The sequence below is a fragment of the Caretta caretta genome, chromosome 3 (genome assembly GCF_965140235.1).
Source record: "Caretta caretta isolate rCarCar2 chromosome 3, rCarCar1.hap1, whole genome shotgun sequence".
In the NCBI taxonomy this organism is placed as follows: domain Eukaryota; kingdom Metazoa; phylum Chordata; order Testudines; family Cheloniidae; genus Caretta; species Caretta caretta.
In genome coordinates this window covers 200912326-200925094 of record NC_134208.1, presented here as the reverse complement: position 1 = coordinate 200925094, position 12769 = coordinate 200912326, and positions in this window count along the sequence as shown.

The following is a 12769-nucleotide window of genomic DNA, read 5'->3' as shown; positions in this document are numbered from 1 at the left end:
TTAATGCCTCCTTGCCTTCGTAGTAGTAAATTGCAATGTTCCCTTTGCAGACTTCTCATGACGCAAGCCTGTGGAAGTCAGTAGAAAGGGTCACATTGATTTCATTGGATCAGGTCTGTAGAGTTCCTTGCAAGGATGCTAGCTGAAGGATCAGAAGAAAAAGTGGTAGCAGGCAGGCTAAGAAACTACTTTAAAAACATAAATAATATATGCCTGATTCTCCGCCCCTTTATGCTGGTTTTCTGCTCTGTTGGAGTCAATGGAGTTGCATTGAACCAGTATCGCAGAATGGAGAAGCAGTCCATAGTTTTGACCATTTTAAAACAGTTTAAAAGTTTGGAGGAGATGAATCCATATCTCATACTAAACTTGGGCCTGATCTAAAGCTCACCTAAGTCAACTGGGGACTTTCCATCAGACCTAGATGTATATATGCCTGTCCAGTTACATATATGTGTATCATAGGTCTATCTATCTATTTTTACTACGCTTATCACTCAGGTGAATTAGAGCCTGAGTCACTCATGTTGAGCCATAAAAAGGTCCCCAAAGCTTTGATCTAATGCATACATGTTGAGCCTGTAAATTAAAAATAAATGTACATTAGCACACAGTATTTGGGGCACGTACAGTAAAGCATGAAGAGCACAGAGAAAGAACAGAGCTGTTTCCCATCTAGTTTCTACACTGTATGCACTTGGCAGGACATAGCAAGTGGCTGCCAAAAAGGCATCACCCATTTTTGAATTCTCAGACTCCTTTTTTTCATGCTGGATGGATGATGGATATTAGATGAGGTGCTCCTTGTAAATCAATAATACTTCGTCTTCAGATTAACAAGCATCTAAAACTGTTTCTAATAAATGTCAAAACGCTTAATGCTTTTTTTAAAAAAAACAACCCTTTTACGAGGAATACATTTTTATTTATGTATTTAATTATTTTTTGCTGTTAGCTAAAGGGGAAAAAATAGTACAAAAACATTTTGGAGAGCCATATGAAATGTTGGAAGAGCGAATGAATGTATATGCGTTCCAGTTCTTTGCTTTGTTATCTCAGCTGCACCAGAACCATGTTATACAGACAACATAACGCCCAGTAAATGAGATGCAGTGTCTATCCTGGTAGAAATGTCTGATGTTTAGAATAGCAATCATACTGTTCAATGTAAATGGGTCATTACTGCATCTCTCTGATGGCTGTTGCATAAAATGGTCCCTGTCCCACTGCAAACCCTCGAAGAGCCTCTGTGAGTGGAGGAAGTTATGTTGTTTATGTGCCTCTCTGGTTGGTTTCTGACCTGAAAGTTTTAACTTAAGAAGAAAAATAAATTGGAGGAGGGGGGATCAGCTTTCTATTTTTATTTGCAGTTAGGCTTTTTTAGGAAAATAATGAAAGATGGGGCTGGGAGCAGGACTCAAATGGAATGGGAAAGAAAAAAAACCATTTTTAGAAAGAACAAATATTTTATCCTCCACCAGATCTATGCAAAGTGAAATTGAATGCCAAAACTAGCAAAGCAATCGTGTGGTCAGCAAACTGCAAACCTTTGCTGTTCATCTAATAAAGAAAGGCAATGAAATGTTCTTAGAATTTCCTCTTTACTGTGTGAGGAATGAAAATAGCCCAAAATAATGCAGTAGGCAAACAGTATGCACTGGGCAATAAGCTAAGCTTCCTGTCTCTAAATAATGGCTTCTCTTCATAAGGGGCCAATATTTTAAATTGCAGAATACTGGTGTCCAATGCTCCTTTAGGTCTTTACAAAAATGCTTTCTGGGGTGTTTGCAGTTTAAGATTTAAACTTTGAATATTTGCTTACTGGTTTTTAAGCCCAAGCAACAGCAGCCACTGATATATGCAAAAATAAGTTGTCCCGAACAGGGGTTCCATTCTCCCTCCCTGTGCTCTCCAATAATTCTTTCTGTTGCCATTTGGATTTTCACATCCATCTGCTAAGCAATCCTGGTGTTTCCCTCTGTCTGTTGGAACCTCCTTCATGAGGCTGAGGATAGTTGTCACCAGGCCCATTCCGTCCATGACTTTGCGGTGAGACTACTAAGGAGGCTGTCAATTAGTGTTGTCTGTGGTGGTGGTTTCTGAGCTGTGAACACCCATAGGCCAAAACTCCAATCCCGTCAGTTAGGTCACTGAACAGCCATTAGATGGCAGCCCATCAAATGGTAATGACTACCAGTCGCCACCAACCTGGTCTGGAGTCCCAAGGACGGTCTAGAGTACAGACAGGCCTGTGCTGGAAAGTTTGGATCCAGATATGGGCCTGAGCTTTCCCAAGTTTGGAGGTGTTTGCCCCTGGAGTTTTGGTTTGACACTGGAGTCCAAACTTCCCCAACATTTGGGCTATTCAAATTAGGGGTTTGACTTTAGGCTGAGCTCTAATCTAGAGTGAAAGACTGTTACCCACTCTCTGAGTCATCACAACCCCCAGAGTATTTGTCTTTAATGGGACTCGATTTCCTTCTAAAAGAGGGGACTTTAAAAGTTGGAAAACATTTCTGTGAAACTTCTGCTTCTGTTTGCACAGGGGAGGGGGAATAACAGTACTACAATCTTGTGTTTGTGCGATGCACAAGAGGACTTTGAGTGGACAACTTACACCAGAAATATTTTCTTGTCAGTGTAAATTTGGCTCCACTGCTCACAGATTCCAAGGCCAGAAGGGATCACTGTGATCATCTGGTCTGACCTGCTGAGTAACACAGGCCCTACAGCGTCCCCAAAATAATTCCTAGAGCAGATATTTTAGAAAAAATCCAATCTTAACTTAAAAATGGTCAGTGACTGAGAATCCACCACCACTCTTGATAAATTGTTCCAGTGATTGATTATCCTCATGGTTAAAAATGTAGGCCTTATTTTCAGTCTGAATTTCTCTAGCTTCAACTTCCAGCAATTGGATCGTGTCATATCTTTCTCTAGATTAAAGAGCCCCGTATTAAATATTTGGTCCCCGTGTAGGAATTTACAGGCTGTAATCAAGTCACCACTTAGCCTTCTCTTTGTTAGACTCAAAAAGCTCAGTCTATTTAGTTTATCACTATAAAACATGTTTTTGAATCCTTTAATCATTCTCGTGGCTCTTCTATGAGCCTTCTCCAATTTATCAACATTCTTCTTGAATTATGGACAGTAGAACTGACACTGTATTCCAGTAGTGGTTACACCACTGCCAAATACAGAGGTAAAATAACCTCTTTGGTCCTACTCAAGATTGTCCTGTTTAAGCATTCAAAGATCATATTAGCCCTTTTGGCCACAATGTCGCACTGGGAGCTCGTGTTCAGCTCATTAGCCACCATGATCCCCAAATGTTTTTCAGAGTCACTACTTCCCAGGATAGAGTTCCCATCCTGTAAATATGGCCTACCTTATTTGTTCCTAGATGTATACATTTACATTTAGCCATATGGTCTCAAGTTGCAGTGGGGGAGGTCTAGGTTGGATAGTAGGAAAAACTATTTCACTAGGAGGGTGTTGAAGCACTGGAATGGGTTACCTAGGGAGTTGGTGGAATCTCCATCCTTAGAGGTTTTTAAGGCCCAGCTTGACAAAGCCCTGGCTGGGATGATTTAGTTGGGGTTAGTCCTTCTTTGAGCAGGGGGTTGGACTAGATGACCTCCTGAGGTCTCTTCCAACCCTAATCTTCTATGATTCTATATTAAAACATATATTGTTTGTTTGCACCCAGTTTACAAAGCAACCCGGTTTTCCCTGAATCAGTGACCTGTCCTCTTCATTATTTACCACTCCCCCAATTTTTGTATCACCTGCAGACTTTGTTGGTGATGATTTTATGTTTTCCTCCTGGTCATTGATAAAAATGCTAAATTGCATAGGGCCAAGACCAGATCCCTGCACGACCCCACTAGCAACACACCCACTCAACAATGATTCCCCAGTTACAATAACTTTTTGAGACCTATCAGTATGCCAGCTTTCAATCCATTGAATGTGTACCATGTTAATTTTATATCGTTCCAGTATTTTAATCAAAATGCTGTGCAGAACCAAGTCAAAGGCCTGTTGGCAGTGAACAACTTCAGAATGCTAGGAAAATAACAAAACCCTTTCAGCCTTAGTTAATTTTGGAGTTGCTTTTGCTTTGGGTGGTGGAGAGTCATGGACATGTAGGACCAGATGGTGTCACAAGTGGTCAGTAAGAGTTAGTGCATTGGTGTGCTGCCCTAGGAAAGGGAACGTAGTTCAAGGAGTCAGAATGCCCTCCCTGCTCTCCCTTCTCCTCCTCCCATCCCTTGCTTCCAAGGGATCTAATTTGCTCTTGGCTAGACCAGAAGTAAAATTATTCTCCCGTCCCCTTAATTCACTGGAACAGTCAATTGAAGGAGTGGAGCCAAGGCTCCATCATGTCTGTTCCTCGCTGGCCAACTGCTCCAGTCAGGTACTAAGTGAGCATGCAAAGGGCCTAAGAGCTGGAGGGCTCCTTTCTCCCCTGCATGGGGGTCCAAATCACAGTCTAGTCCTTAGCCTGAGGAATACCTCCTCCCATGTTTTACAACACAGGCATTCTGAATGAGGGTCCTGGGGTTTTCACCTGTCTTGTGGTTCTGCCCTAGACCACGGCTTTCTCCTTTCTGCTGCTTCCCTCAGGCCAGTTCTACACTCGGAATGCTTTAACCGGTATACCTATACTTGTATATTAGACCAGCAAAGTGCTCCTAGTGTGGTCCGAGCTCATGCTGGCAAAGCTTATTCCCCTGCCAGGGGTTATTTGACCTCTGTGTTTGGCTATAGCTGCATCTACACTAGAGGCTTTTTGTCGATTGGAGATCACCCCTCTTGGCATAGACATGGCCTCACGCTTCTGTTGTAAGCTTCCTTTGAGCTGGGTTCAGTTCAGATTGTTCTGTGTGCTGGCTGCAGAGATGGCCCTGAAAAGAATGTGGCGAGTGTCCCTTCTCTACAAAACCAGTTCCTCATTTCTCCACACTGAGAGCAGGGGCAATTAAGTCACTTGCCTTGAATGTGTGCAATTTAATGCTGTTTGATAACTAGGACAGTGCATGCGGCTGCACTTTAAACAGGACATTTTTACATACAGCATACACAGCATTTTCCCCACGCAACTGCAGTTTGTCATAAATGCACTGTGTCTGGGGCCTGAATCTGACTTCACTTACACCTGTGTAACGTGATTGATTGCAGTGGAATTACTCCTGATTTACCCCCATATGAGATCAGAGTCAGTCCATTCTCTCTTGGTAAAAGCAGTGACGGTCCAGCAGCATTCCTGTTAGACTAAGAGGTCTCCACTTAGATTCATATGTTTGGCTCAGGCAGCTTTGACATTAATCTACTGTTGGCCTAGCTATGGGAAAGAACAGCCAAGTGACTAAAGGATATAAGAAATTCTAGTTGCAGAGTCTGGCTCAGAGCTGCCCACCACCATAAAAGATGAAAACACAAGAGAGAGAGGCAGGGAGGCGGAGCTCAGTTTTCAACAGGCTGTCTGGGCTCACTTCCTTTTCATTGCCAAGGAAAAGTAAAACAATGTTGCTACTCTGTGAAACCTCCCCTTTAAAACACGCTATGTCAAACAATCAGCCTTTGGGTCAATTGCGAAGGGAGTAAATGTGTGTGTTAATGATAAAGAGATAGCATTATTATCGTTTCAAAAGGCTTCATATTTAAGTGTCGCTCCAAGTTTGTTCTACACAACAGGACAAATATAACTAAGGTGGGGCTGAGCACAAGAGTTGGACATCAGCCTCTTTTAGGGGGCCAAAATAAACACACCATACAACATTTCATATAGACTTTTGTGCTAATTATCTACAGTTTCTGAAGTTAGCTCATAAAGACCAAAATATCCAGGAAACACACAGCTAGGAACATTGTAGGGCTTTATTCTGAAGGCACACCGATGGAAATCGGGACTGATTCTACCAAAGCCAGAGCAGTTGCTCTGTGTTGTACACCAGTGTAAATGAGAACATAATCAGGTTCTACCCAGGGAAGAGTGTAGTGGGTAGGCAGTAAATGGAGAAGCCACCGGCCAGGGTTCTATTCCTGCCTCTGCAACTGGTCTGCTGTGTGTGACCTTGGGCAAGTCTCTTTGCTTCCCTGTGCCTCTGTTTTCCTTCCTGCCCTTTGCCCATTTAGATCGCAAGTTCTTGGTTATTTGTTTTGTGGTACTGCCAAGGAGCCACAATTACAGAGAAGGGACCCCACTTTTTTGTGTTAGATGCTGTACAAACAGAGAACTAAAAGATGGCCCTTGCCCCAAAGAGCTTACAATCAAAATCACAAAATCTACTGGGGGTCCAGTCCTGCTCCCATTGTAGCCAATGGCAAAATTCCCTAAAGGTGCAGGCACATTTTCTACATATATAGTGCCTAGCACAATAGGGCCCCGATCTTGTTTGGGGTTGCTAGGTGCTATTGTTGTACTAATATGAGTAATTATGAAGTGCTAATAAAAACATAAATATTTAAAGCTACATTGTGCTCTTAGTACATTGATTTTCCTGGAAGAGGGCTGGGTATTTGTGTTTGTTTTGCTGTGGCAGTAAAGTCGCCCTGATGTGCATTAAGTTTCATGCAGCTCCTTTAATCACTGTCCATTTGAAAAGCTCCCACTTTAGGAGTTAAAAGATCTTCATTTCCAGGAAAGCAGCATTTTTTTTATGTTTCTAATAGAAACAAGTATGTTTCAGCCTTTCTACCAAATTCAAATGGCATGGAAGGCTATTTTATAATAGACTAAGAAGGCAATATAAAATTAAGTAAAGCTGGGTCTGGTGCCTAAAAATATTTGGCAGAATTCCCTGGAAAGCCACATTTGAACATTTTTAATATATATGACAAGGCAGACAAGAATAATTACCCTCTCTTGAAGTTCCCCAAGTGAGAGAAGTGTATTGTAATGCCCTTTGAAAGAAAACAATATACACTGCCAAGTGATCATGTTGTGGAATTCTTCCCTTCCTCCCCCCTTATATTCACCGGTTTGTTGACTGCATGTTAGAGAGGAAGAATATAGCTCAAATGAGGCTGGGCTGTGTAAATTCTGCTTCAAAAGATACAAAGGCCAGCACCTGAAGTAGCTGAGACTTGGAAACATACACGGTAGTCAAAGCCAATGAGATTTAAGAAGGTATTTCTAAATAATTGATGTACTGCACTATAGAAGACTAAGCCCCCCCCCCCTTCCCCCAGGTTTATTCTGAGCTTTAGATTCCTGAAAGCCCGAACCCTCAAACAACACCCTTATCTGGCTTTCTCTGTCTGTCTCTCACATAGAACCAGGGATGTCTGTGTCAATGCAACTTTGGCCATTCACTTTAAGCATAGCTTGTTTACAGCAGCAGGAGTTCCGATAGGACTGGGATGGGTGAGCACATGGAAACCTAAGATTGGTATTTTCACAGGGGCCTAGGTGAGGCAGCTGCCCGACTCCCATTAAAATGAGTTGGGTCCCTTTGGGAATCCCAGCCTAGATACATAGGGAAAAGAAATGTCCTTTGCGAGGTGATGTGCGCTGTCTCTCAAAATGTGAAGATGTCCTCGGGGATGCTCTGACAGGATTTTCTCCAGCACCATTGTACCTGCATGGTTCATTCACAGACCTAAAACAACAGACATTTACAAAGAAGGAAAACCGGGCCACCGTTGTGCTGGGGCGTTCATTCCATCCCGTGTGCTCCGGTGACTAAGAAAGCAGAAGAGCAGTCAGAAAAAAAGAACTGTGAAATGGGCTCTTAGAAACCATAGGAGCTAAAGCTCAGCTGTGCTGTTAACTTCATCACGCACAGGATGAAGCCCGTCAGGTTCCCTTCATTTGACCCTTTGACCGCACTCCTGCTCCTGTTATTTTATTAGTTGTCCCCCAAAATCACTTGGCTTCCAGGTCCTGTGGATCCCCCCCGTTAGGCAGTGGACCCCAATAGGATGAGTGAGGAAAACATGTCTTGAGCTGAGTTGGGAGGTATGGGGGAGGGCAGAGAGAGATGGGCCTATGAAATCAGCATGGGAGGGATGGAATGAGTGAGGGTCCGAAGCAGGGAGAGAGGTACAACCCAAGTTCTCTGCTGATTAAATTGTCCCCCATCCACTGAGATCAATAAAACTCCCACGGATTTGCACCAGCAGAGAATTTGTCCCTGGGGTCTTACAAGACAGAAAGGCAGAGAGGTGATTCTACATGCAAAGAACACTGTCTGGGAGAAGATGGGGGGCTGGGGAGGGACCTTGGCAGAGGAAGTCAAGTGGCAGAGGAGAAGCAATGAAGAGAGTGAGGTCGCCAAGGCTAAAGAGCGCTGCCAAAGAATCCAATCCTGGGAGATCCATCCCACCGAGGGGCTGCAAGCCACTCGCTGATTTATTTAGTCATTTTTCAGACCACAGGATGTGAAGTGAAACTCATTTATTTCATTAGGAAAAGAAGTGATTCTTTTATTGCATTCTGAGTAATCCTGCATACGGAGGGTGGAGGGGAGGGACACGACAATGCATGGGTTTCCCCTCCTCCCCGCTTCTAAATGTTCTACATTTGTGCTAACATTTGGGAAGAAATATCTAGAGCGCTTGGAAAGTTTTGACATTTACCCTGAAACTCTGGTTCTCTTGAGTGCCTTCTTTTCAGGAAAAAAAACCGTGCAAGCCCGTTTGCCTAGCTGACATTTAGCAATAGCCTACCCCCTGCTGGGAAGACCTGGCTCTCCCTTGACCCAGTTGAAATGGGTTCTCATTCAATCAGGATATCTGCCTAGGGTAATGAACTGATGCTCAGATAATGGCACAGCTGGAGCTCTGGCAAAGGTCCACAAGGTCATTCTGGAGGATTTGGGAATAGCAACAGCTTTCCTGTGAATTACCATGCCCTGTGTTGTGTGAGGCTAGACCCCCAGGCATGTTTACATGATTAATTACACTTGTGGACTAATCACCATTCAATTAGTTAGTTTATTGTTTTGCCTTTTCACACCCTGACCCATTTTGTTTGTTTCGGTTGCATGGAGATTTATACTTTCATAGGCTGTTCCTTTGGTTTTTATTTTGCTTTCACTAGGAGATGACAGACACTAGGGCTGATGATTTCCAAGATGCCTGTGGGGATTTAGATGTACAACTCCCACTAAAATGAATGAGGGTTGTGTGTCTAAATCCCCTAGGTGACTGTGTAAATCTCGGCTTAGTGCCCCACTGCTGTACTCAGATATATCCGTAATCTTCTCATTGAAGACAACAGGCCAAATATTGGTCCTATGCTAGCTGACAGGATGAGGAGTAATAACTCCTTCCTACTATCCCTGGAGGATTCTCCAGGTTCTGCTGGATGCCTGAGGCTGGTCAGGATTACTACGGAGGGAAGAGTGTTTTCACAGCTATTCTATGGGTGGAGAATGTGGGTAATACTTCGTCCTGCCATAAGTGCAGGGGGCTGGACTAGATGACCTCTAGGTCCCATCCTGTCCTACAATTCTATGGTCTAGAGCTGGTCAGAACACTTTCAATTATATGAATTTTTGCCTAAATACACTGTTTTGTTGAAGCCAAAACATTCTGTGGAGATGTTTGATGCTGATTTCACTGAGGGGAGGGAGAAGCTTTCTCCCATCCTATACCCTGGTGGGTAGGTCACTGGCCTGGGGTGTGGGAAACCACAATTCAAGTCCTTGCTCTGCCTGATCTAGTGTGATCTGAGGTGGAAAATCTCTACACTGGATCAGACAAAGTAGGGACTTGACCCTGGGTCCCTACATCCCAGGCCAGTGGTCGAACCACACACACCCAGGGAAAAGTCAGGTTTTGATTGGAAAATGGACATTCTGTTATGAGAATATTTTAGTTTCATTTCCAATGAGAAACAAAAGCAAACTTAGAACCCTGGAAAATTGCCACGATGTGGAATTGTCGTCCTCCGATCAGCTCTGAGTGGAGCAGCCTTTCCTGGACCTCGCCTTCCTGTGTTCCTTCTGCTGCGGCTGTGCAGGTTGCGGGCAGGCTTCATTTCCCCCCGCACAGCTCTTGTGAGGTAGGGGGAGGAAGGGAACTGTGGTGAGTTCCTCTTCCTTTTGCTATCAGTCCCTCCTGTTACCTGTTCCCAGAAGGAGGGGCTAGAGGTCTCCAGCACCCTGCACCAAACCTGTGGACTTTGGCCCAATTGACCACATGTTCTCTCCATGTCTGACAGTGCCATTGGGTAGCTATTAGCCAGGCATGACTTGACTGTATTGCCTCTTTAGTCTGCTGGGGAGAGGTTTGAGGATGGGATAATATGGTAGTGTGTGACACCAAGCAGACTCACATCTGCTGTCATGGATTCTGAAGATGCCACAGAGCTGTGATAAACTTTATGCCGTGTAAGCAGAGCAGGGCCAGGAGTTGTCCAAGGGTATGTCTACACTGCAGTGAGACACCCATGGCTAGCATGTCCCAACTGACTTGGGCTCACGAGGCTCAAGCTAACTGCAGTGCAGATGTTCAGGCTCGGACTGCAGCCTGGGACCCTCCCACCTTGCAGGGTGCTAGAGCCCGGGCTCCAACCTGAGTCCAAGTCAATGAAACAGCCCTTAGCCTGAGCCCCATAAGCCTGAGTCAACTGGCACATGCCAGCTCCGGGTTTTTAATTGCAGTGTAGACACACCCCAAATGGGGCTTCTAGGGCTAAAGTATCTGATTGTGGTTTAACACTCCAGGTCTTTCCCCCTTATTTCTCATCTCTCCCCTCCAACTGGCTCCCACTGTGGAACCTTTTCTCCAGCTAGCAGAGTGGTGTCCCACGCAGCCCTGTGCACATAGATGGAGCAGGCATGGACAAGCCTTCAGGGCAATTTCCTGGCTCCAGGAGTTGGAGACTTCCTCTCTCTAAACCCTGCAGAGGCAGGTCAGATCCCAGAGACCTGTGGACCTGAGTGCTGGCTGAAAGGGGGCCCAGGGCCTGCGGAGGTCACCTGGAGGCTGCCGCCACTAGATAAGACTGGGGATGAAGGTACAGCATTTGGGGACTCAGGTGGTGGTGGAGGCTGGCCCCAGCTGCCCTCTGATGCCGTTCATGTGTGACTTTAGCTCCGGAGCGTGGAATGTGGTATAAAATAGGGTCTGAGCACCCTGCAATTCATAACCAACCGTTATGCTACCCAGACGAGAGGCAGCGAAGCGCAGAGGTGGGTGCCCAAGGGAGGCCAAGCACTGAGGCAGTTGGGCCCCGCAGAGAATCACAATGTGAAGCAGCAGCACGCTTCCGACCCCTTTTATGCGAAGGGAGAAAAGACAATGCCCGACCCTCTGGGCCCTGGTGGTGCTGGGGAGACACCGGTGCCCAAACCACCCACCATCAAAGGCCACTCTTCTCTCCTGGAGGCCCTTCTCTCTCCTCTGATGCTGGGTTTAAAGAAGAGCCCTGCAAAAGGCAGAGAAGCCGGGGCCCTTCCACGTGGAGACAAGCCTTTCATCTCCTCTTGCTCCTGATTTCCGTTGGCTTGGCGAGCCGAAATTCCACAGCTGGCCTGGAAATCAAGAGGGCTGCTGCCTTAGTGGTGCCACTAGGTCGCTATTGTACATTTTTCAAGTCCATTTTTTTAATGTGACAGATCAGGGCTTGAAAAACAGGACGTCTTGGAACATAAACTAGATGAAAACAAGCTACAATGAAAGTAGAAAAAATGTATCATTTTACTGCCGATTGAAAATTAAGACCAGATGAAGCCTCTGAGGCCCTGGGCATTTAATTTGCTGGAGCTGGGTCACTCCTGCATGCAACCAGCATCAGCCTGCGTTCTCTTCACATCGGCTATATCTTTTGTTTGCATGTTTGTTTGTGCTCCAGCATAATTTGTCGAGGAAAATAACGAGATGGATTGTTTTCGTTTTCTGACTTGCATAAACTTTAGATACAAAGCAATTTAGTTTACCAGCCATCAGGATGGAACTTCTATAGTTTTATAAGACGGAGAAATTCTTCGGAGTAAAGCCATCTAATGAAGTGTCGCTCTGGAACTCCAGACTCGGCTTTCTAAATAAACAGGTTTCTGCAGCTCAGCAGAGCTGTTCCCTTTGCATACATAGGAGTTTTATCAAACTTCCACTCTCTGTATAGATTGCAAAGCAATTATATTTCTGGTAAGCTCTTCTGTTTCTGAAAAGCAAATAAACCTTTTCCAACGAACTTCTTTCCAAAGCATTGTCTAAGCAGTTAGCTGTGTGGCAGTCATTGAGACATGTTCCGTATACATTGCCCTGTGCGTTTATTTAGCTGTCAGTCTAGAAGATGCCAGTGTTACTCAGACTTAATGGGAATTGCATAGCTAAAACGTCACAGGGTCTTTTGTAAATAGACCCCCTTATTTTTTTCAGGCGGATGGAATGACCCTGCAGAGAGCAAAGCATGCTACTGCCAAGTGAATCCCTGATCCAGTTAGCTTTTTACGGTCTCTGGTCTCTCTTTTGCAGGTGCATTTTCTACCTGTAAGACTTGGGCCTGCAGTCTGATTAAATATGACTCCAAACACCTAACTGTGGACATCAATCAGGTAATGAGAGAAGCTGCTACTTACATTTGCATCCAAAATTCATTTTTAAGGGCAAGTTTTGTGGGCACAAATTGTGTTTCCCCTCCTGCTCCCCCAAATGGGTGTTGGGTCTCAGCCCAGTTCAAAATATACTCCTAATGTTTTTGCATGTTCAGCTGGAATTCCTCCCTTCGAGATTATGTATATTTGCATACCATTGGCGTAATTCATGTTCAGATAACCAGTAATGGAGGGCAGCATATATACTGTCTCAGTCT